We start from the raw sequence: 22,031 nt of genomic DNA on the forward strand, positions 1-22,031 counted from the left end.
GTTTCATACACATTTGTTGGTCTTGTCCTCATGCACAAACGTTTTGGTCTGTGATAGTGAAGTTTATCTTTCAGATTACCACAGTCCAGTATCCTATGAAGATGGACCATTGTCTTTTACACTTCAAACCATGGGGAGTAAACAAAACCAGTACATAGTTTTGCCATGCAGGTGTCTGTGGCGGGTAAATTGGTCTTGGCAGCAGCGTGGAAGAGCCCCACACTCCCGGGTTTGCAAGCTCTTCTTCACAAGTTGGACTAAATTCATCTGATGTCCAAGTTAACAGCAATGCGCACAGGTCAACTGTTGACTTTCTCTATAATATCAGCAAAATTCACCCTTTCCTTTCTGAGCACACTACCAAAACCCTCATCCACGCTCTTATCACCACTTGCTTAGACTATTGCAACTTGCTTCTCACAGGTCTCCCACTTAGCCATCTCTCTCCTCTTCAATCTGTTCAAAATTCTGCTGCAAGACTAATATTCCGCCAGGGTCGTTATGCTCATATTAGCCCTCTCCTCAAGTCACTTCACTGGCTTCCTATTCGTTTCCGCATACAGTTCAAACTCCTCTTATTGACCTATATGTGCATTCACTCTGCAGCTCCTCAGTACTTCTCCACTCTCATCTCTCCCTACATTCCTCCCCGGGAACTCCGTTCACTGGGTAAATCTCTCTTATCTGCACCCTTCTCCTACATTGCTAACTCCAGACTCCGATCCTTTTATCTTGCTGCACCATATGCCTGGAATAGACTTCCTGAACCGGTACGTCAAGCTCCATCTCTGACCGTCTTCAAATCTAAGCTAAAAACCCACCTTTTTGATGCTGCTTTTAACTCCTAATCCTTGTTCACTTGTTCAGAACTCTTATTTTATCATCCTCACTTTAATATTCTCTTGTTTGTCTGTCCTAATTAGATTGTAAGCTCTATCGAGGAGGGACTGTCTCTTCATGTTCAAGTGTACAGTGCTGCGTACGTCTAGTAGTGCTATAGAAATGATAAGTAGTAGTAGTTGACTTACCATAAGATTTGGGTCTTATATGTTCAATGGACCTCACGCCAGACTGCTTCCTAGATTTTATTTATTTTGCTGGGGAGGCTCTTCCTTGAGGAGGCAGGGGGTGTTGGGATCTGAGGCATTGTACTGGGGAGAGGTTATGGCTGTACAATTTTCTTATTGTTACGTGAATATTGGCTCTGTAAATGTTGCTGTTACTCTTTTCTCATCAATAAAGATAAATACATGGTAAAAAAAAAAAAGAAAGAACGCCCAAGTCAGAATTGGGATGTCCTGCTCATAATATCCAAAACACCCATCCACCTCACAGCTAAACATTGGGATTTCCTGTTTGAAAATACATGAGAAGGATGTTCTTGTGCTGAAAGTGTCCAAAATGAACAGCCATTTTCCAACGTCCAAAATATGGATGCCAAAAAACGCAGGCAGAAAAACATCTGTCTGGTATCATTTGTACAAAAATGGCCACAAAGATGTCCCTGCAGAGCAGAGGAGCAGCCTAGTGGTCAGTGCAGTGGACTCTAAACAATGGAACCCAGGTACTAATCCCAACTTAATGCTTGGCTGCTCTGCACTGGCTTCCCCTCCTTAGGAAAGAAATCGTGTGCAAATGAGCTAACAGTGAGCAGCTCATTTGCAGGCGATTTCCTTCATGCATGCCCGTTCCTTTCTGAATCGCTAATGGATTGGATAAAGGAAGGGCGTCCTCGGTTTCCATTATCGCCAAAAACCGTGGACGACCATCCCATTGTCACTGACCGCACATGCTGAAAGACTGAGGCAGTAGTCTGTATTAAAAAGCAACAAATATTGAGAGAATTTTGGGGTGGGAGGGTTTGGGGATTTGTCTCTTATAGCTGTTATCTTTAGATTCTATTGGATGTAGTATTGATAACTTTCAATACAGTTGTTTGAAAATGGAAAAAAAACAACAATTACTACTTGATATTGTGCACATCCAGCACATAAGAATTATATATGTGATAATGATAGTATAGTTAACCATAAATATTAATTGAAAAGTTCATTGTCACTTACTGTGCTTGTTTAAAAATACAGTGACATTCTATAATAAAAAGGCTGTGTATTCACCCATTCTAAAACAAAATATATTAATCCCTGCCCTCATTGTATATATCCCTTAAAAGACAAAACAAATACAGCTTGCCTACCTAATGATTAAAAGTTATCTCAAGAATACATGCAATAAATAGCATATTAAATACACATAAGTACATAATGATAATAATGGGTCCTGTCAGAACAGTTTCAGCAGCGGAAGCCATGGGCTTTCTACTATCCTAAAAAGGATTGTATGTTCCCTCTAAATACGTAATTACCCTAACCTTGTATCTGTTCATGACTGTTTTACACAGTCTAGGCAGTAGCAAGCTCCACAATTAGAAAGAAACCCAGTATTCAATAGATATAGTAAGATAGTTTATTAGCATCAGCATCTTACCCAATGGCAGTACAGGCAAATTAGACATTCATCTCCGGTACATGATGGAACACCGCTACACACAGCAGGTACAGTCTGATCTCTCTCCTCAGCCTGCTTCAGCCTTCTCCCCTCTGGAGTCTTCTCCCCAGCCGTCTGCAGCCTTCTGTAGCCTTCTCAAGCCTTCTGCACCCTCTGCCTTGTGAAGTCTTCTGTTCTAATACCCTTCAGACTCCCCTTTTTATACCATTTTGACTCTATTCATTCCAATGAACCCTAGCTTTCTCACCAGAGCTCTTGGCCCTTATCAGTTGATAAGAATGACTTCACATGTTCCCAAACTCTAAGTATAAACAAATTATGTTTAGGACAACATCTGTGAAGAAATTACTTCACAGGTCATTTTGCCCTCCTCAGCTCCCCCTCCCTCTACTTCCACCTGACCCACTACTATCTTTCATTAGCCAAAACATCTTCGCTCATGACTACTCGCAGGTGCCAGTCCCAGCATTGCTGACAAGAGCAAATTCCCCCTCCCTTGTCAGCTCTCTGGGAACTCACTTCAGCTTGTGCTGCAGTGAAATGTATTTTGTATCAGAGATGATTTTTGATTTTAAGAGGCCTAGCTCTTAGCCTGAGTCATTGGCCTGTATTTCACTGAGAGCAAGTGACAATATATTTCTACAATAAGTATTGCCATACTGGGAAAGACCAAAGGTCCATCAAGCCCAGCATCCTGTATTTAATATGGGTGAATACACAGCCTTTTTATTATAGAATGTCACTGTGTTTTTAAACAAGCAGAGTAATGCTTTTCATATATAAATATATGATCCAATTGGCATGTCATCACCTCAATCTAAGGGAAATGAAAGACCAAGGAATATAAATGTTAAAATACAAATAATAAATAAAATAAAAGGAAGGGGGAAGGGAAATGGGCAAAAGGAAGAAAAGAAAAGGAGATGGAAATATGGGGGAGGAGGAAGAGAAGAAGGGAAGGGAGAAAGAAAGAAAGAAGAAAAATGGTAAAAAACGGGAAAGATGAAATAAAAGAGGAAATGAAAGAATGAAAAGAAAAGAAATAGAGGAAAGGGAGGGGGGAAAGGTAGAGGGAAGGAAAAGAGAAATGGGGAAGGCATTGGGGTGGGGAGAAAAAAAAGAAAAGGGAAGGTGGAAAGAGGAACAAAGACAAGGAAAAAAAGGAGGGAAAGGGTTGGAAAAAACTCGCACAATTAGCTAGGATGGTTTGAAGAAAAGGCCTCAGATCTGAATCTTGATTTAACCCCCTGGATGCTGTATGATCCAATTCATAAATATAAAAAAGGCAGTCAATATCTCTTCTCCAGTTTGCAAATAACTCTCAGCTACTATAGTTTTCTCGCCATCAAAGGTATATCTGAAGTACTTATAGTATTCATAGTATTCAACTAAGGGTGCCGACATGATGGATCTGCTGATACAATTTGTACGTGAAAACATCCAAGTTTTTACCTACCTTCTAGTTTTTCCTACATAAAGTAGTCTGCAAGGACATTATATAACACTAGTAAAAAAGGCCCGTTTCTGGAAGGAATGAAACGGGCACTAGCAAGGTTTTCCTGGGAGTGTGTATGTTTGAGAGAGAGAGCCAGAGTGAATGTGCAGGTGTGTGACAGAGTGAGACTGTCTGTGTGACAGTGTGTGTGTGAGAATGAGAGTGTGTGGCAGGGCCCCCTCCCCTGTTCCTAATGCCCCTCACCCCGTTCCCTCCCCTCCTTATCCTCCTCCTTCCCACACTTTGGGTTCCTTAAGGCTTTCAAAAGTCTATGTACCCCTGTGGCCCTAATGGCCAGTATCCGGATACCCCATCGCTTTCCTCCTCACCCCTCCCCCAAGATGTAACACTTTCACGTCCTTCTTTTTTTTTTAAAGTGTCCTATCTACCCTGTGTCCAAATGCCCGGCATTCAGATTGTGTTCCTCTCGTAAATTTTCATTTCTTTCATTCATTCAGAACTGCCCCCCCCCCCCTGAACACTTTCGGTTCCTTCAGTCTTTTAAAACTCTCCTATGTACCCTGTGTGCTAATGGCCAGCATTGAGATTGTTTTCCTGTCCCAAATTTGCATGTCTTTCAGTCATTCACAACTCCCCCCCCTTCTCCAGTTTAACACTTCCGTTTCCTTCAGTCTTTTAAAACTCTCCTATCTACCCTGTGTCCTAATGGCCAGCATTCAGATTGTTTTACTTTCCCAAATGTTCATGTCTTTCAGTCATTCTGAACTCCCCCTCCCCCCATTTAACACTTTCAGTTCCTTCAGTCTTTTAAAACTCTCCTATCTACCCTGTGTCCTAATGGCCAGCATTCAGATTGTTTTACTTTCCCAAATGTTCATGTCTTTCAGTCATTCTGAACTCCCCCTCCCCCCATTTAACACTTTCAGTTCCTTCAGTCTTTTAAAACTGTCCTATCAACCCTGTGTCCTAATGGCCAGCACTCCGATTGTTTTGCTTTGCCAAATTGTCTGTCACTGACATCAGTGCGTGCCTGCCTAGCAGACCACTTCCGGCAGGCACGGTCCCAGGCACATCCTGTTGGAGGTGAGAATTATTATATAGGATAAACAACATTAGCAGTGTTACAATCTGATCGATGCCCAATACAGATTTAATGTTTGGTAGTAGGATGCTTGAACACTGAAATTGTCATAGAACTGAGACAGACAACACAGCTACCATATTAAAAATGGCCCTTTGTCTCACAATTACTGCTCATCAAGTGGAGCATTTCTGATATGATGTTCAAATCGTGAAATAAATGTTCATCGGAAAATGTCTAAAAGCACCAAGTCTATAATAGAAGAAAGAACTAAACTTTTTCTGATATGTGAAAATACAGAAAAAAATGTTTAGGAAGAGGACATGTCCACGAATCGAAAATACATTCAATGGCGAGTATGTGTCGAGAAACATCTGTGGCAAGGCAGGATGCTCCCTCCATGTGCAAAACGTGAATATATACCTCTACACATGGAAGAACATTCCTCAGTGTGCACAGCCATGTCACTGCGCAGGGAACCCAATTTCTCCATGCAGGAGTTAGAGTCTTCCTGTGCCTGACAAATCTTCAAGAACCACCACCACCTGCCTCCACACAATGTCTCCATGAGGTCACAGAGATCCTAAAAGGAGGAGCTTGGAAAGGTGAGTATGAAGCATTGCCCCCCCCCCCCCCCCCCCACGATAACAGCACCATTCATGTGCAAATATCATACACAGGTAGGGTCACATACTGTGAGGCCCCTTTGTTGTTGCAATACAAAGTGTTGTATAGTAACTAAGTTAATGTAACTAGTTACTGTACTTAAGTAAAGGTTTTGTCACTTTTACTTTTAAAGAAATACTGGAAATATTTGTTACTTTTACTGAAGTAATAATTTCTCCAGTTTTTACAACTTTTACCTAGTTAATTCAGATGCTTGCAGTTAAAAGTAAAAGCAGAAGTGAGGCAAATGATGATTCCTCAGTAAACCGGAAAAACCTGGAACAGAATTTTGCTATTGCAAACCTTATCATGCAAACAGTGGATCATCTCATCTTTAATTTTTCTGTTAAGGGAATACAGTGGATTTGCTAGTGTTTGTTGAATTGGTTACTGGTCTCCAGCTAAACAGAACAGTGATGAGTTTGGTCAATTTGAAGCACAGATGAAGCTGAAGCAGGCTGCAATTCTTGGTGAACAGACATATGTTTCTACCAGAACAGACTGCTGGACATCCCATGGAAAATTTTACATTGGCGTGACTGTCCACTGGATTGATAGTCTTTAAGAGGAAATCTTCTTGTCTGGCCATAAGAATGGAAGGTTTCCATACATTTGACATTCTTCTATCAGTTCTTGAAGATATTCAGAGTTTGCCATCAGATGAAAAACTGTTAGAACTACAACAGGCAATGATTTTGACTTTGTGAAAGCCTTCTCTATAACTGTACAACATGACAATGATAAAGAAGAAGATGATGCAAGTGATGACTGACACAGCACTACTTCTAATGCAGATGACGACGACAACAACAATGATAAAGACTTCTTTTTTTGTCATAAGAAAGTCAAGTGTTTCAGAGATTCCCTTGCTCAATACCTGCAGACCTTCTACACAGGCATGTGTTCTTCATTGTACTTTTACTTAAGTATTAAAATATACATTTATTTTTACTTTTACTTAAGTACTTTGAACAACAGTGGCAATTCATAAGAAAGAATAACAGAACACTGCTGAAATCAGAATGTACAGAATATCCAATGACAGATGTAGAAATGTTATCGGAAATTAGGGAGGCTAACAAACTGGGCAACACGATAATAATGGGTAATTTCAATTACCAAAATATTGACTGGGTCAATGTAACTTCAGGGAATGCTAGGGAGGCAAATTTCCTTGATGAAATCAAGGACTGCTTTATGGAGCAGCTGGTACAGGAGCTGACAAGAGAAGGAAAAATTCTAGACCTAGTCCTTAGTGGAGCGCATGATCTGGTGCGGGAGGTAATGGTGAAGGCGCCTATTGATAACAGTGATCATAATATGATCAGATTTGATATTAGCTTTGGAGTAAGTATAAACAGGAAATCCAATACATTAGCATTTAACTTTCAAAAAGGAGACTATGCTAAAATGAGAACGGTGAAAAAAAAAAACTTAGAGGAGCAGCTGCGAGGGTCAAACATTTACATCAGGTGTGGATGCTGTTCAAAAATACCATCCTGGAAGTCTAGGCCAAATATATTCTGTGTATTAAAAAAGGAGGAAGGAAGGCCAAACAATAGCCGGTATGGTTAAAAAGTGAGGTGAAGGAAGCTATTAGAGCTAAAAGAAAATCCTTCAGAAAATGGAAGAAGGAACTGACTGAAAATAATAAGAAACAGCATAAGGAATGTCAAGACGAAGGTAAAGAGGGACTTTGAAAAAAAGATTACGCTGGAGGCAAAAACACATAGTAAAATTTTTTTTTAGGTATATTAAAAGAAAGAAGCCAGCAAAAGAATTGGTTGGACCGCTAGATGACAAGAGGGGTAAAAGGGGCAATCAGGGAAGACAAAGCCATAGCGGAGAGATTAAATGACTTCTTTGCTTCAGTCGTCACCGAGGAAGATTTGAGAGAGATAAAGGTGCCAGAAATGGTATTCAAAGCCGATGAGTCGTAGAAACTGAATGAAATCTCTATAAACCTAGAGGATGTAATGGGGCAATTTGATAAATTGAAGAGTAGCAAATCTCCTGGACTGGATGGTATTCATCCTAGAGTACTGATAGAATTGAAAAATGAACTTGTGGAACTATTGTTAGTAATATGTAATTTATCTTTAAAATCGAGTATAGTACCGGAAGATTGGAGGGTAGCCCATGTAACGCCGATTTTTAAAAAAGGTTCCAGCAGCCTCCTCCCACGCTAAGACACTGGCCCTCGAGAGGGCTGCCCAATCTTTGCACTGTACTGGACCTGCTAGATGTATGGAGAGTGTTGCATCCGCAAGATAGGGACTATACTCATATATCAAGGGCGCATAATACCCAATCGAGGATAGTTTTCCGTGGGGAGGGAGAGAATAGGAGGGTTAACAGAGGGGGGAATTTTTGGGGGTGGGGGGAACAGGGAAAGGGGGGGGGGTTGGATAGGTCGTTTGGGGCTCATACGTATGGTCATTCTTCCTCGCTGGCTATACGTCATGCAAACCCTTCCCCTTCGGCTGTTGAATAAAGATCTGACGAAACGGAATAAAAAAGTGAAAGCAGTAGGCCCGAACTGTCTGATGTTTGATTAGAAGGGAATTTCATGACTGGTTGTGCATAGTGAATATTTGATGTTGACAAAAGTGTACACTGTTTTCAATAAAAACCGTTGAAACATAAAAAAGGTTCCAGATGGGATCTGGGAAATTGTAGACCAGTAAGCCTGACGTCGGTGCCATGCAAAATAGTAGAGACTATTATAATGAACAAAATTACAGAGCATATTCAAAAGCATGGATTAATGAGACAAAGCCAACATGGATTTAGTGAAGGGAAATCTTGCCTCACCAATCCAGTGGTGTGCTGGAGCCGGCTCGCACTGGCTCTGCAGAGCCGGTTGTTAAATGTAGAACAATTTTGCGAGCTGGTTGTTGTGCTGTCAGCCGGGACTTTTCTTTCATAAATTGCAGCTGGGAGGCACGCATGCCCAAAGAACACAACATCAGGTGACTTCTGACATTCGTGCATGCGTGGTGTCTGGCAACCTTACTCTGCCTCGTGCTGCACGTGCACTGCAGGCAGGAGATTCCGTGTGCTCATGGTCACCTCAATCTGCAGCATTCCTGATCGCAGCCCATGGTCCACACCAACCCAACAACCTCAGCTTAGCTGCCCAGCTGCTGTCCTGATACTGCTGATAGATTTCAGCCGCCTGCAACCCTCCCCGCGATCTGAGAGGTTGAGAGGAGAGCCCTGGGCTGGCACAGCCAGAGACCTTGCTGAAGAAGATGTGCACTACGTCTTACCGGTAAGACTATAAGAAGCAGTTTGTCAGATAATAAAAGGCTTTGGGGCTGGGCCCTAGGGGGAGGACGAGTGAATGGTTTGGAGGGCGAAGGGGAGCATTGCCTCGCCAAACACTGCTGCACGGAGTGCCTGATTCTCTCTCCCCTGCGCGTTCCAGTAGCATTCTGATCTCTCTGTCTCCTCCTTCTTCCCTGTTCAACTTTGTCGTTTCTTACCCTCCCTCCCTCAAACCTCTCCCCCTCCCCCAGTCTTCCAAACTTTGGGCGTCAGGGCAAGGAGGTTTAATAGACAGGAATGGAAGTCAGCCTATCTAGTCCACACACAATGTAAGAAAGGAAGCCAGTTAGTTAGGTAAATCTCTGTTTCTACTCTGCGCAGCCGTCATCCAGTATACTCAAAACAAGGCAAGCAAACCTTCGACCTGCTGTGAGGAGGTAATAGACAGGAGTGGAAGTGAGCCTATGCAGTCCACTGTAAGCAAGGAAGCCAATTTACTTAATCTCTGTTTCCACTCCCCCGCGCAGCCATCATTGCCATTCACTCAAAACTAAGCAATCAAACCTATGAGCTGCTGCAAGGAGGTTTAATAGACAGGAGAGGAAGTGAGCCTATCTAGTCCACTGTAAGCAAGGAAGCCAATTTGCTCAATCTCTGTTTCCACTCCCACGTGTAGCCGTCATCCAGTGCACTTAAAACAAACCAAGCAAATCTGTTGTCGTTTTTTTTTATTGTTGGTCCATCTGTAAAAAGTCTAAAGCTGTTTTAGTTGGATAGGCAGTGCCTTAAAAGGTGGAGGACAAAAGATTTTTTTTTTTACTTATTGGACAGCTTTTTAATTTTATTTAGAGAGTTGTGGTAGCCGTGTTAGTCCACTCTTAAAGGTTATCAATAGAGATCAAACAAAATAAAACATGGAAAAGAAAATAAGATGATACCTTTTTTATTGGACATAACTTAATACATTTCTTGATTAGCTTTCGAAGGTTGCCCTTCTTCGTCAGATCGGAAATAAGCAAATGTGGTAGCAGATAGTATATATAAGTGAAACATCCAAGCATTACTTTGACAGTCTGACAGGGTGGGAGGATGGGGGTGGGTAGGAGGTATGCATGGGGACATCAAAGCATTTCATTGATATTCTAACAGGATGGGTGTGGGTAGGTGAGAGGAGGGTGATAAACAGAGAAATACAATTTTATGGTTTATAATGGGCTAGAAAACCCAGATCCTTGTTAAGTCCTGTCTGTTGGGTGTCAAAATATTCAATCATTCTGACTTCAAAGGTCTTACGTTCCTGTATTGTTTTAAAGTTACCTTTCAGGATTCTTACTATGAAATCACTGGTGCAGTGTTCTGGTCTTGTAAAGTGCTGGCCCAAAGGGGTGGGAACCTGACTGGCACCGGCTATCTTCATGTGATGTCTGTGCAGATTAAATCTTGTCTTAAGCATCTGGCCTGTTTCTCCAATATAGCATCCTTCGTTACATTTTTTACACTGAATGATATATACCACATTGGAAGATGAGCATGTGAAAGATTCCTTTATGTTGAATATTTTTCCTTTGTGAATGACTGTGGGGCCCTGTGAAATGTTTTGGCATAGCTTGCAGCTGGATATATTACAGGGAAATGTGCCCTTCGCTTCATTTTCAATATGTGTTGGGAGTTTACTTCTGATTAGCTTGTGTTTTAAGTTGGGTGGCTGTCGGAAGGCTAGCACTGGTGGGGATGGGAATATCTCTTTCAGTAATTCATCTTCCTGGAGTAGAGGCTGTAGGTCTCTTATGATTTTCCTCAGTTTCTTCAGCTCTGGGTTGTATGTCACTACAAGGGGGATTCTGTCTGTGGCTTTTTTTTTCTTTTTCATGTTTTATTTTGTTTGATCTCTACTGATCACCTTTAAGAGTGGACTAACACGGCTACCACACCTCTCTACTTAAGATGGAAGATACCACATACAGCCGCATGAAAAAGCAAATGAGCAAACATTTGGAAAAAGAAACAAAAGTGAACAGTCATCTTTACTTTCTGACAATCTGCAAAAAGAATGATATCATTCCCAAAGGATTGAGGATCAAAAATCCTTTGGCTACTACTTACAATTCTGACTATGCAGAGAAACTCTGCAAATGCACTAGTCAGAAACTAAGAAATGAACTTATACATCAACTCTACAGGAAAAAGAGAATAATACAAACCCAAAGGGATGAAATCATGAGGAACATGGAGGAACTACATCCACACCTTATGAACCAACTTAAAGAGGACCTGCATAACATCCAAGGAGAAAAACAATACATTGCTATCCGCAAAAAAAGAAATAAAGCTGTCTTCTCTCCTGCAGAATCACAGAGAGAAAAACAGCTTATCCTTGAATAGCTACAGCTCTGCAGAACCAACACCCCCAGACACCTTGGAGACACTTGGATATACAGTGGTGGAAATAAGTATTTGATCCCTTGCTGATTTTGTAAGTTTGCCCACTGACAAAGACATGAGCAGCCCATAATTGAAGGGTAGGTTATTGGTAACAGTGAGAGATAGCACATCACAAATTAAATCCGGAAAATCACATTGTGGAAAGTATATGAATTTATTTGCATTCTGCAGAGGGAAATGAGTATTTGATCCCCCACCAACCAGTAAGAGATCTGGCCCCTACAGACCAGGTAGATGCTCCAAATCAACTCGTTACCTGCATGACAGACAGCTGTCGGCAATGGTCACCTGTATGAAAGACACCTGTCCACAGACTCAGTGAATCAGTCAGACTCTAACCTCTACAAAATGGCCAAGAGCAAGGAGCTGTCTAAGGATGTCAGGGACAAGATCATACACCTGCACAAGGCTGGAATGGGCTACAAAACCATCAGTAAGACGCTGGGCGAGAAGGAGACAACTGTTGGTGCCATAGTAAGAAAATGGAAGAAGTACAAAATGACTGTCAATCGACAAAGATCTGGGGCTCCACGCAAAATCTCACCTCATGGGGTATCCTTGATCATGAGGAAGGTTAGAAATCAGCCTACAACTACAAGGGGGGAACTTGTCAATGATCTCAAGGCAGCTGGGACCACTGTCACCACGAAAACCATTGGTAACACATTACGACATAACGGATTGCAATCCTGCAGTGCCCGCAAGGTCCCCCTGCTCCGGAAGGCACATGTGACGGCCCGTCTGAAGTTTGCCAGTGAACACCTGGATGATGCCGAGAGTGATTGGGAGAAGGTGCTGTGGTCAGATGAGACAAAAATTGAGCTCTTTGGCATGAACTCAACTCGCCGTGTTTGGAGGAAGAGAAATGCTGCCTATGACCCAAAGAACACTGTCCCCACTGTCAAGCATGGAGGTGGAAATGTTATGTTTTGGGGGTGTTTCTCTGCTAAGGGCACAGGACTACTTCACCGCATCAATGGGAGAATGGATGGGGCCATGTACCGTACAATTCTGAGTGACAACCTCCTTCCCTCCGCCAGGGCCTTAAAAATGGGTCGTGGCTGGGTCTTCCAGCACGACAATGACCCAAAACATACAGCCAAGGCAACAAAGGAGTGGCTCAGGAAGAAGCACATTAGGGTCATGGAGTGGCCTAGCCAGTCACCAGACCTTAATCCCATTGAAAACTTATGGAGGGAGCTGAAGCTGCGAGTTGCCAAGCGACAGCCCAGAACTCTTAATGATTTAGAGATGATCTGCAAAGAGGAGTGGACCAAAATTCCTCCTGACATGTGTGCAAACCTCATCATCAACTACAGAAGACGTCTGACCGCTGTGCTTGCCAACAAGGGTTTTGCCACCAAGTATTAGGTCTTGTTTGCCAGAGGGATTAAATACTTATTTCCCTCTGCAGAATGCAAATAAATTCATATACTTTCCACAATGTGATTTTCCGGATTTAATTTGTGATGTGCTATCTCTCACTGTTACCAATAACCTACCCTTCAATTATGGGCTGCTCATGTCTTTGTCAGTGGGCAAACTTACAAAATCAGCAAGGGATCAAATACTTATTTCCACCACTGTACATCTAAGGCATGTGAAAATCAGAGCCCAAACAAACCAGGGAATACTGATCACACCTTTAGAGATGCAGATCAGATGGGGATAATAAACCTCTCGAACCATCAATTATCACAGCATGAGGTCTCTGTATTCTCCAAATGACTTTCATTTTGCCCATCCAGCAAACTGGATAAAATCCAACTATATTCAGACCTAGAAGAATTCTTTAGAAAAATGAGTCTTAAAACACATTTCCACAATAAAGGGACACCAAACAGACCGGAATACAGTCTTAAACAAAAGAACACTTATTTCACCCCACAGGAGGGACAAAACTACAAGCTGGATAATTACATAGAAAGTTTCAGACATAGGGTAAAATCACAACTTTCCAACAAACAAAAGAGAATTCTGCACAATCTTACGCCACCAGAAAGAGCGGCCATAAGAAATCTACAAACTAACGAATGCATTATCATCAAACCCGCAGACAAAGGAGGCGCAGTGGTAATTATGGACACACAAAAACACATTGAAGAGGGGCACAGACAGCTCTCAGACAATAAATACTACAGGAAACTAACTGAGGACCCCACACAGGATTATACAAAACAGCTAAAAGACCTTATAAAAACATTTCCTACACAAGCACAGCCTCATCTGAAGAAACTCATACCAAACCAGCCTTCTGTGGGCACATTCTACATGCTACCCCAAATCCACAAACCTGGAAAACCTGGCAGACCAATCATATCAGGTATTGGCACACTCATGGAGGAAATATCTGGATTCATAGAGGGAATTCTGAAACCTCTTGTACACAAAACTAACAGCTTCATACAAGACACCACAGACTTTCTGAATAAATTGAAAAATATCAAGCAATTACCACCAAACACCCTTCTGGTCACGATGGATGTAGAATCACTATACAGCAACATTCCATATGCAGATGGCATAGCGGCATGTGGGAGACTCCTAAAACCATCCACAATGGACCATCAATACTCACCAGAAACTATTAGAAAATTAATCAAATTTATTTTAACTCACAACTACTTCCGCTTTAACAATGATATCTATCTACAAATAATGGGCACTGCGATGGGCACCAGGACAGCACCCCAATATGCCAACCTTTTTATGGCTGAGCTGGAAGAGACATTTCTGAATACATATCAGACCAAACCTCTAAAATACTACCGGTACATCGATGACATTTTTATGATTTGGACGGAAGGGGAAGAAACTCTGAAACAAATTTACTATTCCTTCAATACATACCATCCTACAATCAGATTCAAAATTGACTACTCCCCAGAAAAAGTCAATTTTTTGGACACCACAGTCTCAATCAGTGATGGCTGTATACAAACATCTATATACAAGAAACCCACAGACAGATGCAGCTACCTCCACAACTCCAGCTTCCATCCTTCACATACAAAAAGATCCATTATTTACAGCCAAGCCACAAGATACCACCGTATCTGCTCGGACCCAGGGGATAGAGACAGACACCTTGAAACCCTGACTGCATCATTCAAACAGAAAGGCTACAACCCCAAAATAATCTCCAAGAATATTGCCTCCTCCCTCAAAACACCCAGGGAAAATCTGCTACAGTACAAAGAAAAAAAAAGCCACAGACAGAATCCCCCTTGTAGTGACATACAACCCAGAGCTGGAGAAACTGAGGAAAATCATAATAGACCTACAGCCTCTACTCCAGGAAGATTAATTACTGAAAGAGATATTCCCATCCCCACCAGTGCTAGCCTTCCGACAGCCACCCAACTTAAAACACAAGCTAATCAGAAGTAAACTCGCAACACAGACTGAAAATGAAGCGAAGGGCACATTTCCCTGTAATATATCCAGCTGCAAGCTATGCCAAAACATTTCACAGGACCCCACAGTCATTCACAAAGGAAAAATATTCAACATAAAGGAATCTTTTAATCATTAGATAGGCAAGCTGTATTTGTTTTGTCTTTTAAGGGATATATACAATGAGGGCAGGGATTAATATATTTTGCATTAGAATGGGTGAATACACAGCCTTTTTATTATAGAATGTCACTGTATTTTTAAACAAGCACAGTAAGTGACAACGAACTTTTCAATTAATATTTATGGTTAACTATACTATCATTATCACATATATAATTCTTATGTGCTGGATGTGCACAATATCAAGTAGTAATTGTTGTTAATTAAATTTTCTGACGACACAAAGTTATTCAAAGTTGTTAAAACACAAGAGGATTGTGAAAAATTTCAAGAGGACCTTATGAGACTGGGAGACTGGCAGATGACATTTAATATGAGCATGTGCAAAGTGATGCATGTGGAAAAGAGGAACCCGAATTATAGCTACTGAATGCAAGGTTCCACATTAGGAGTCACCAATCAAGAAAGGGATCTAGGCGTTGTCATTGATGATATGTTTAAACCCTCTGCTCAGTGTGCTGCAGCAGCTAAGAAAGCAAATAGAATGTTAGGTATTATTAGGAAAGGAATGGAAAACAAAAATGAGGATGTTATAATGCCTTTGTATTGCTCCATGGTGCGACCGCACCTCGAATATTGTGTTCAATTCTGGTCGCCGCATCTCAAAAAAGATACAGTGGAATTAGAAAAGGTTCAGAGAAGGGTGATGAAAATGATAAAGGGGATGGGACGACTTCCCTATGAGGAAAGGCTGAAGTGGCTAGGGCTCTTCAGCTTGGAGAAAAGACGGCTGAGGGGAGATATGATAGAGGTCTAGAAAATAATGAGTGGAGTGGAACTGGTAGATGTGAATCGATTGTTTACTCTTTCCAAAAGTACTAGGACTAAGGGAAATGCGACGAAGCTACAAAGTAGTAAATTTAATATGAATCGGAAAAATTTTTTCTTCACTCAAAGTGTAATTAAACTCTGGAATTCGTTGCCAGAGAATGTGATAAAGGCGGTTAGCTTAGCGGGTTTTAAAAAAGATCTGGATGGCTTCCTAAAGGAAAAGTTCATAGACCATTATTAAATTGACTTGGGGGAAAATCCACTGCTTATTTCTGGGATAAGCAGCATAAAAGTTATTGAACTTTTTCAGGATCTTGCCAGGTATTTGTGACCTGGATTGGCCACTGTTAGAAACAGGATGCTGGGCTTGATGGACCTTTGGTCTGTCCCAGTGTGGCAATACTTATGTACTTTAGTAACTATGGAGCCCCCTCTACTAACCAGTCAATGCTAAAATGAGGGGCTGCATATATCAGGATCTCATTCCCCTTCCCCAGCATCCTGCCCCATGCCTACATACTGATGGGAACATTGACAGCAGCTCACTAAAGTACACTGAGCCACCCGAAGGCAGACCTGCATTACCCCACTGCTCATGCCCACCTCCCAGCTACAGTGCACATGCTCCACAGAAAGGCCACCATGCCATCCTCTGTCCCCATGGTCACCTCAACTCTTATAGCACTTATGTCCGTGTAATGCATACCCACCCACCCCCACCCCAAATCTAGCTGTAGCCATTTGTCACAGGCTATGTGAGGAGGAGGACTGCACAACATGTTGTAAAAAAACAATAATGTATATGAAGCCAAGAAGGCTCATCACCTGAACCCCATCTCTACCAACTTGTGTTCGGCAGATGCTTAGGGACAGACCTTCAGTTGCTCCGGTGCTGGTACAGGTGCATCCAGAGAGAAGACTCTATCCTAATCCAGTGCATGAGGGACAACATCTTCCAGTGCACAACAGAAAAGTACCCAGAATGTCGGACATTGAAATCTCCCCCTATTAAAATTGTACTATTATGAAAACCTAAACACTTTGAGCAAAGCAGAAAAAAAGTGTTTATCATTTATGTTGGGTGCATACATGGATACCAAGGCATAAGGTTTACCATAAAGTGAACAATGCACCACCACCCATCTTCCCTCTGTGTCTTGACAATATTTGTACTCTTCAAAGGGAATACATTAAAAAAAAAAATTAATATCCCAATTCCTGCACATCTATACACAGGTGCAGTAGAGTAGTAACATCGACCCATCCACTCTTTTTGCAGCTTTTGATGTGCAAAACCATTCAAATGAGACTCCTGTTAAAATACAATCCCTGCTCTCTGACGGTGCAATGCTGTTAAGTTTTCGACCTCTTAATCAGAGAATTTACTCAACAAATGTTCCATGTTATAACATTTGTGGTACTCATCAGAAAGCAGGATCATAATCAAGGCACTGTAAAACCTCACATCTTCTCCATGTTCTCTTCCAGAGCCATGTCCATGTCTAATGTGCCATGATCATCGCACCTTGCAGCTTGAAAGTATTGTTTAATCTCACTAGCGCTTTCACAACATCGTAATCCACTGCCAAGATGGTACCGTGGGGCATTTTGAGTTCTCCGCTCGCTAGTGGATTTCTTCTCACTGTCATTTTCAGGGCACAGACCGTAGAAGTCTGCCCAGCACTATCCCCGCCTCCCAACCTCCAGCCCTGCCTCCCACCACCAGCTCTGCCACCCAATCTCGGCTAAGCTCCTGAGGATCCATTGCTTCTGAACAGGATTCCTTTATGTTTATCCCATGCATGTTTGAATTCCGTTACCGTTTTCCTCTCCACCACCTCCCGCGGGAGGGCATTCCAAGCAGCCACCACTCTCTCCGTGAAAAAATACTTCCTGACATTTTTTTTTTTAGTCTGCCCCCCTTCAATCTCATTTCACGCCCTCTAGTTCTGCCGCCTTCCCATCTCCGGAAAAGGTTCATTTGCGGATTAATACCTTTCAAATATTTGAACGTCTGTATCATATCATCCCTGTTTCTCCTTTCCTCCAGGGTATACATGTTCAGGTCAGCAAGTCTCTCCTCATATGTCTTGTAACACAAATCCCATAACATCCTCGTAGCTTTTCTTTGCATCACTTCAATTCTTTTTACATCCTTAGCAAGATACGGCCTCCAAAACTGAACACAATACTCCAGGTGGGGCCTCACCAATGATTTGTACAGGGGCATGAACACCTCTTTTCTTCTGCTGGTCACTCCCCTCTCTATACAGCCTAGCAACCTTCTACTTACGGACACCGCCTTGTCACGCTGTTTCATCGCCTTCAGATCCTCAGATACTATCACCCCAAGATCCCTCTCCCCGTACGTACCTATCAGACTCTCACCACCTAACACATACGTCTCCCGTGGATTTCTACTCCCTAAGTGCATCATTTTGCATTTCTTCGCATTGAATTTTAATTGCCAAGCCTTAGACCAATCTTCTAGCTTTCGCAGATCCTTTTTCATGTTTTCTACTCCCTCCCGGGTGTCCACTCTATTACAAATCTTAGTATCATCTGCAAAAAGGCAAACTTTACCTTCTAACCCTTCGGCAATGTCACTCACAAATATATTGAACAGAATCGGCCCCAGCACCGATCCCTGAGGCACTCCACTAGTCACCTTTCCCTCCTCCGAGCGAATTCCATTCACCACCACCCTCTGGCGTCTGTCCGTCAACCAATTCCTTATCCAGTTCACCACTTCGGGTCCTATCTTCAGCCCGTCAAGTTTATTTAAGATCCTCCTGTGGGGAACCGTGTCAAAAGCTTTGCTGAAATCTAGGTAGATTAAGTCTATAGCACATCCCTGATTTAATTCTCCAGTCACCCAGTCAAAGAATTCAATGAGATTCGTTTGGCACGATTTCCCTTTGGTAAAACCATGTTGTTTCGGATCTTGCAACTTATTGGCTTCCAGGAAATTCACTAGCCTTTCCTTCAGCATCATTTCCATTACTTTTCCAAAAATCGAAGTGAGGCTTACCGGCCTGTAGTTTCCAGCTTCTTCCCTATCACCACTTTTGTGAAGAGGGACCACATCCGCCGTTCTCCAATCCCACGGAACCTCTCCCGTTTCCAATGATTTATTAAACAAATCTTTAAGAGGACCCGCCAGAACCTCTCTGAGCTCTTTTAATATCCTGGGGTGGATCCCGTCCGGTCCCATGGCTTTGTCTACCTTCAGCTTTTCAAGTTGTTTATACACACACTCTTGTTTATACACACTCTCTTCCGTGACCGGTGCTATATCTACTCCATTTTCATTTGCACTTTTGCCAGTCCATCGCGGTCCTTATCCAGGAATTTCTTCTGTGAAAACAGAACAAAAGTATCTATTTAGCAAATGTGCTTTTTCTTCATCGCTATCTACATAGCGGTTCGCAGCATCTTTCAGTCTCACAATTCCCTCTTTAGTCTTCCTCCTTTCACAAATATACATGAAGAAATTTTTGTCACCCCTCCTTACATTTCTAGACATTTGTTCTTCTGCTTTCGCCAGACGTATCTCTCTCTCTTGGCTTCTTTCAGTTTCCTCCTGTATTCCTCTCTGTGTTCGGCTTCTTGAGTTTTCCTGTATTTCTGGAACACCAACTCTTTAGCCTTTATTGTCTCAGCCACTTTCTTGGAGAACCATATTGGTTTCCTTTTTCTCTTGCTTTTATTTACTCTCCTTACATAAAGGTTTGTGGCCCTATTTATAGCTTCTTTCAGCCTGGACCATTGTCCTTCCACTTCTCGTTCGCCCTCTCAGCCCATCAGCTCCTTCCTCAGGTATTCCCCCATTTGACTAAAGTCAGCATGCTTGAAATCCAGGACTTTGAGTTTTGAGTGGCCGCCCTCCACTACAGCTGTCATATCAAACCAAATCGTTTGATGGTCACTGCCGCCCAAGGTGGGCACCCACTCGGACTTTTGACACACTATCCCCATTTATGAGCACCAGATCCAGCGTTGCTCCCTCCCTTGTGGGTTCTGTCACCATTTGTCTGAGCAGAGCACTTTGAAAAGCATCCACAATCTCTCTACTTCTCTCCGATTCCGCAGTTGGAACCATCCAATCTACATCTGGCAGGTTGAAATCTCCCAGCAACAGCACCTCTCTCTTTTTTCCCAACTTTTGAATATCTGTGATCAGATCTTTATCTAATTCCTCCAATTGTGTCGGGGGTCTGTAGACAACACCCATGTGGACAGAGGTTCTATCCTCTCTTTTTAAGGTGATCCATATCGCTTCTTCCTTTCCCCAGGTCCCTGTCATTTCAGTTGCTGCGATATCATTTCTCACATATAGAGCTACTCCACCACCTTTACGACCCTCTCTATCCTTCCTAAGAGGTTATATTTAATTGCTCCGAATATCTTCTCACCTGAGATGGGGGCCTCCAATACCCACCCCCACAGCCTCCGCTTGAGGAAAGCATGTATGAATTAAGAAAGTACTAATATTCATGGCCAGAACTATCATTTGCTAGTCTCTAAAAATATATGGATGGCAGAAAGTAAATTGCAGTACCCCACTGTGGTCTCCCATAGAGCCAATCATGAAATGGGTTTGTCTTTTTTTAGACAGCCAGCGCCAACAAAGCACCACACTGGTTATTATGTTTGTATGAGTAGTGCTACTTAGTGTAGTGATTTAGATGAGAAGTTATGGACATGGGCCACCTTTAAGACGTGTTATTTTACCACAAGTTGTGTTATTTTAGGACACTGTTCCATTTTATGTAATGAGACCCTGTACACTGCTTCCACTGCATGCAATCTAACTCAAGCATATTCAATGAGGGAATCCTGAAAACCTGACTGGCTTGGTGAGTGTCCCCAGGACTGGGTTGAGAACCCCTGCTTTATACTAAGCAATCATCTATCAGGAACAAACTGGGTTCTCTAATTCTGTGAAGAAATACTAAACAAACACATTCGATTCTCAGGGGCTCATTTTCAAAGCACTTAGACTTACAAAGTTCCATAGGTTACAATCAGGCTTATTTTCGAAAGAGAAGGGTGCCCATCTTTCAACACAAATCGGGAGATGGGCGTCCTTCTACCAGGGTCTCCCAAAACGGCATCATCGAAAGCCGATTTTGGGCGTCCTCAACTGCTTTCCGTCACAGGGACGACCAAAATTCATGGGGGTGTGCTGGAAGCATAGCGAAGACGGCACTGGGGCGTGCTTAACACATGGGCATCCTCGGCTGATAGTGGAAAAAAGAAGGGCGTCCCTGACGAACACTTGGCCGACTTTACTTGGTCCTTTATCTTTTACGACCAAGCCACAAAAATGTGCCCTAAATGGCCAGATGACCACCGGAGAGAATAGGGGATGACCTCCCCTTACTCCCCCAGAGATCACTAACCCCCTCCCACCCCGAAAAATGTTTAAAAAAATATTTTTTTCAGTCTCTATGCCAGCCTCAAGTATCATATCCAGCTCCATGACAGCAGTATGCAGGTCCCAGGAGCAGTTTTAGTGGGTACTGCAGTGCACTTCAGGCAGGCGAACCCAGGCCGACCCCCCCCCCCCTCACCTGTTATACTTGTGGTGGTAAATGTGAGCCCTCCAAAACCCACCAGAAACCTACTGTACCCACATGCAGGTGCCCCCCTTTATCCCTAAGGGCTATGGTAGTGGTGTACACTTGTGGGGACTGGGTTTTGGGGGGGGGGGGTTTGGGGGGGGGGCTCAGCACACAAGGTAAGGGAGCTATGCACCTGGGGGCTTTTTCTGAAGTCCACTGCAGTGCCCCCTAGGGTGCCCGGTTGGTGTCCTGGCATGTCAAGGGGACCAGTGCACTACAAATGCTGGCTCCTCCCACGACCAAATGGCTTGGATTTGGTCATTTCTGAGATGGGCGTCCTCAGTTTCCATTATCGCCGAAAGTCGGGGACAACCATCTCTAAGGTCGACCTAAATGTTGAGATTTGGGCGTCCCCAACCGTATTATTGAACGAAAGATGGGACACCCATCTTGTTTTGATAATACGGGTTTCCCTGCCCCTTTGCGGGGACGTCCTCAGGAAAACTTGGGCGCCCTGTTCGATTATGCTCCTCTATGTAACTTTGCAAGTCTAAGGGGTCCTTTTAAAAAGGCACACTGAAAAATGGCCTGCGGTAGTGTAGAGGCGGATTTTGGACGCGCGCAGAATCATTTTTCAGCACACCTACAAAAAAAATGCCTTTTAAAAATTTTTTGCTGGAAATGGACGTGT

At 42.8% G+C, this 22,031-nt stretch overlaps 1 protein-coding gene across 1 annotated transcript in view; it reads right to left on the reverse strand.

The window, feature by feature from the left end:
* Window positions 1-22,031, reverse strand: part of LOC115462943 (ciliogenesis and planar polarity effector 1-like) — a 237,673-nt gene that overhangs the window by 19,608 nt on the left and 196,034 nt on the right. The window lies entirely within an intron of this gene.

This window comes from Microcaecilia unicolor, chromosome 2 (assembly GCF_901765095.1).
Source record: "Microcaecilia unicolor chromosome 2, aMicUni1.1, whole genome shotgun sequence".
Lineage (NCBI taxonomy): Eukaryota > Metazoa > Chordata > Amphibia > Gymnophiona > Siphonopidae > Microcaecilia > Microcaecilia unicolor.